This window comes from Penaeus vannamei, chromosome 15, assembly GCF_042767895.1.
Source record: "Penaeus vannamei isolate JL-2024 chromosome 15, ASM4276789v1, whole genome shotgun sequence".
NCBI classification, from domain to species: domain Eukaryota; kingdom Metazoa; phylum Arthropoda; class Malacostraca; order Decapoda; family Penaeidae; genus Penaeus; species Penaeus vannamei.
In genome coordinates, this window is record NC_091563.1 from 8,072,178 (window position 1) to 8,077,177 (window position 5,000).

Genomic DNA, 5,000 nt, shown 5'->3' on the forward strand with positions numbered 1-5,000 from the left:
TCCTCCTCCTCCTCCTCCTCCCTTCCTCCTCCTCCTCCTCCTCCTCCTCCCTCCTCCTCTTCCACCTCCTCCTCCTCCTCCTCCTCCTCCTACTCCTCCTCCACCTCCTCCTCCTCCTCCTCCTCATCCTCCTCATCCAACCCCACAACCCTTCCCCCTTTCAAAAGAGGGGAAAGAACGAAAAAAAAAAAAATGAGTGAGAGAAAAAAAAAAAGAAAAAAGTATATTTCAGACCAAGAAATATCGGCGTCTATACACCGTTGTCTGTGATGAAGGATTGCCCGTTGTACACCGTGAAAGTGAATACGTGAGAGGGGTGGGGGTTGGATGGGGGGGGGAGGAGGGGAGTGAGTAGAAGGGGGAGGAGGGGGATTGAAGTAGAAGGGGGTAGAAGGGGGATAGGAGGGATTGAGTAGGAGGCGGTGGGGGAAAGGAAGGGGGAGGGGGAGGAGGAGTAGAAGGTGGGGGTAGGAGGATTGAGGAGAGTGAGTAGGAGGCGTGGGGGAAGGGAAGGGGGGAGAAGGGGAGCGCGTAGGAGGGAAGAAGGGAAGGGGTTGGGGGAGGAGGGAGTAGTAGAAGGGGGGTAGGAGGATTGAGGAGAGTGAGCAGGAGGCGGTGGGGAAAAGAAGGGGGAGGGGATGGAGGGGAGTGAGTAGAAGGGGGGGTAGGGGGATTGAGGAGAGGGAGTAGGAGGCGGGAGGAAGGGAAGGGGTTTGGGGGATGGAGGAGTGAGTAGAAGGGGGAGGAGGGAGATTGAGGGGAGTGAGTAGGAGGCGGGAGGAAGGGAAGGGGGGTTGGGGGAGTGAGTAGGAGGCGGGGGGAAAGGAAGGGGGAGGGAGTGAGTAGAAGGGGGGGGTTGAGGAGAATGTCTAGGGAGGCGGGGGGAAGGGAAGGGGGAGGAGGAGAAGGAGTAGGAGGAGGGGGAGGGAAGGGGGGTACAGGGAGTGAGGAGAGTGAGTAGGAGGCGGGGGGAAGGGAAGGGGGAGTAGGGGGAGGGAGGTGAGTGGGGGAATGAGTAGAGTAGGGGAGTGAATAGGAGAAGGAAAAAGGAGGAGGGGAAGTGAGGAGACGTAGTAGGGAAGGGAAAGGACTGAGTAAGTGGGGGAAAGGGAAATGGGGGGAAAGGGATAAGGGAGAGGGAAGTGAGGAGAGTAGGGAGTAAATAGGGAGGGAGGGAGAAAGTGGGGGAGTAGGGGAATAAATAGAGGGATTGGAGAAATAGATGGAGGGAGGGTATGAGAGAAAGGGGAGAAAAAAAAAAAAGAAAAGGGGTGGAGGGAATGAGAAAGAGGAGTGAGGGAGACGAAAAGGGAGTGAGAGGGTGGAGAAAGAAAGGAAGGGAGGGAGGATAGGAAATGAAGTGAGGGAATGAGAGAAAATGAAAGAAAAGGAGAAAAAAGTGTTCGTGAGAGCAGGGGGAAGTGGAGAGAAGAGAGGGGAGGGGTGACTGGGTAGGGGGAGAGGAGAGGGAGGGAGAAGGGAGGGAAGTGAGGGCATGGAGTGAGTTGGGGTAGAACAGGGGAAGTGAGAGAAGGAGGTAAGTGGGAAGAAGAAAATCACGAAATGGGAGAAAGTAAGAATGAAGGATGGAAAACGTGAGCTGGGGCAAACAAAAGTAAAGAAGAGAAAGAGATAGAAAGAAAAGGAAACAAAAGAGAGAGAGAAAAAAAAAGAAATAAAAAGAAAAAAGAAAGAGAAGGAAAGAAAAGCCGACAACACACACACACACACACAGAAACAAAAACACCTACCTACCCGCCCGTGCGTGTGCGTCCGTCCACACACACGCACACACACCCTCGCACATACCCGTCTACGCATAAGGTGACAACCGCCTCAACATGAATCATTCGGACGAAAACGAACAGAGACACATGCGAGGAGAGGTTAGAGCGAACACACGTAACTTCTACTAATTTCTACTCTATAATTAAGTTAAACAAAACAATAAATCATTTTAATTGAACGTCTGGCCGCCCCATCGCTCCCGGCGGCGCTAACAGCTGACTAAGTTGTGCGTCTTCGGTCTTTCGCTAAATTAAATGCTAACAGCGTGATCATTTGTTAATTGTTAAGGGTCTGTGATCTGTTATAATGCGAAGGAATCGGGGACAAAAATGTTTGATATGTGATAGTTGTATCAGCATTATTGTGAAAAAAAAAATAATATCAAGTGTAATTCATGTTATACTGACAGCGGGAATTACAGTGATGATAATAACTTTCATAATCATGATTATAATGAATTCGAAGAGAATCATATGACTAAAAATGTAATTCGAGTATCAATCATGGTGATGGTAATAATAACAATGATGGTGATAATCATAACAATAATAGTGATAATGATAACTTAATAATTAGTTATCGTTCATTATGATAATGACGAACATAATTATAACTGATCCTCTATCATTTCCCGCAACGGTAGGATTATCACAACCACTAGCAGCAATATTATCAATCTAAAATCATTTTCATTAATTTCACAAAAAAGTAACATGCCATAAGCTGCAACGGCGCAAGCAATAAAACAAATGGAACAAAAATAATAAAACCAACCGCATTAATATTTAAAACAACAACACCAATAATAAAAAACCCAAACGACCTTCATCCCAAGTCGATGTGGACATTATTTTTTTTTTCTAGGGGGGGGGGGGTTAGGGGGAAGGGGAAAAGGGGGGTGTCTTTTTTTTCATCACTATTATTAAAGAGAACACGCATATAAAACCTGCATTATCTTACGTCAGATCAATAGCAACGCTCGAGGTGATGACTCTATGTACGTCCCCCCTTCCCTCCTCCCCCCTTTCCCTCCTCCCCCTCCTCCTCTCTCCTCTCTTCCCCTTCCTCTGTCCTCCTTCCCTCCTCTTTTCTCCTTTTCTTATGCCTTGGCCTTTCTCCTTAGAATTCTACGATCGGCCTTATCTCTCCCTTTACTCTTCCCTTACCTCTCTCTCCCACTTTTCCCTTTTTTTCCTTTCCTGTATCTCTTCCCCTTCCTTACTCCCCTCCTTCTCCCCTTCCACTTTCCTCCTTCCCCCTTCCCTATTTCCTTCACTCCTTTAATATCCTCCCCTCTTTCTCCTTCCTATTTCTCTTCCTCCTTTTCCACCATCTCTTCCTTCCTTCCCCCTTCCCCCTACCTTCCTCCCCCTTCTCCCTCCCCCTTCCCATGCTCTAGCCCTTCCTTCCCCCTCCCTTCCTCCTCCCTCCCTCCCCTTTCTCCCTCCCTCTTCCCTTTCTCCCCCCCTTCTCCCTCCCCCATCCCGTCCTCTAGCCCTTCCCCTCCTCCCCCTTTCTCCCTCCCCCTTACCCCTCCCCCTTCCCCTCCTTCCCCTTTCTCCCTCCCACTTCCCCTCCTCCCCCCTTCTCCCAGCCCCCATAAAAAAAAAATTATAACTCGATTTGTGTTTTATATAATTTTCATTTCGAAGCACAACCCGCGTGGCGATAGAGTGCTCGCATTAGCCAATATACAGCGGTAATAGATGGCTTCGCTCAGTGCTTGCTCGATCTGCATGCGGAGTGTGTGTGTGTGTGTACGTGTGTGTGTGTACGTGTGTGTGTGTGTGTGTGTGTGTGTGTGTGTGTGTGTGTGTGTGTGTGTGTGTGTGTGTGTGTGTGTGTGTGTGTGTGTATACGTGTGTGTGTGTTTGGATGTGTGTGTGTTTGGGTGTGTGTGTGTGTGTGTGTGTGTGTGTTTGTGTGTGTGTGTGGGTGTTTGGATGTGTGCGTACATGTGTGTGTGTGTGTTTTGTGTGAATGTGTGTGTATGTATGTGTGTGTGTATGTACGTGTGTGTGTGTGTGTGTGTGTGTGTATACGTGTGTGTGTATACGTGTGTGTGTATACGTGTGTGTGTATACGTGTGTGTGTGTGTGTGTGTGTGTGTGTGTGTGTGTGTGTGTGTGTGTGTGTGTGTGTGTGTGTGTGTGTGTGTGTGTGTGTGTGTGTGTGTGTGTGTGTGTGTGTGGTGTGATTTATTTGTTTGTTGTTGTTTGTTTGTGTGTGTGTGTGTATATACGTGTGTGTGTGTATACGCGCGTGTGTGTGTGTGTGTGTGTATATATATGTAGATACGTATTTATGTTTATGCGCATATGTATATATGCAAGTTCATATAAACACTGCTAGTGTTAGTGTCCGAGCGCGTTAGTTGGTTAGACATACATACCGACACAGAGACAGATAGACAAACAGCTAGGAAGATAGATAGATAAGTAATAGATAACTAACTAATTAAATAATTAAATGAAAAGAGAGAGAGAGAGAGAGAGAGAGAGAGAGAGAGAGAGAGAGAGAGAGAGAGAGAGAGAGAGAGAGAGAGAGAGAGAGAGAGAGAGAGAGAGAGAGACAGATACAGAGAGAGACAGACAGAAATAAAGATAGTAGGAGAGAAAGATTAACGGCAAGACAAAGACACAGGAGCACAAATTGAAAAGAAAACGAGGCAGGGCATGAAGGAGGAGGAGGAAAACAGGAGCAATAGAAATGAAAGAAGCAAGAGTGGAACGCAGAGGGAGAGAGGGAGGGGGAGTGGAGCGGAGAGAGAGGGAGGGGGAGGGAGAGGGGAAAGGGAGTGGAGTGGAGGGGAAGATAGGGAAGGGGAAAGGGAGGGAGAGGGAGGGAGGGGGAAAGGAAGGGAAGGGGAGAGAGAAAGACGGGGAGGGAGAGGGAGGAGAGGGAAAGGGAGTGGATGGCAGAAGGAGGGAGGAGGGATGAGAGAGGGTGGGAGGGAAGGGTATGGACTAGAGGGAGACAGGGGGGGGGGGTAGGGGCATGGGGTAGAGCAAAGGGTAGCGACATTATCTTGTTAACTTTACGGAGATGAGAACAAACAGCATCTTAAACTAGCATCCCCTCCTCCTCTCCCCCCCCCCCATCCCTCTCTTCCGTTGTCATCCTTCTTAAAAATTGAAAATAAAATAAAAAATAAAAGACCCTTTCTCCTACCTCCACCTCCCTCTCAATCAAGCTAAAATGACCTCTCCATC

At 48.5% G+C, this 5,000-nt stretch overlaps 1 protein-coding gene across 9 annotated transcripts in view; it reads right to left on the reverse strand.

Annotated features, from left to right (window-relative positions):
- LOC113814303 (CUGBP Elav-like family member 4) overlaps nt 1–5,000 on the reverse strand; it is a gene marked incomplete in the record, with an annotated part of 699,503 nt that overhangs the window by 383,891 nt on the left and 310,612 nt on the right.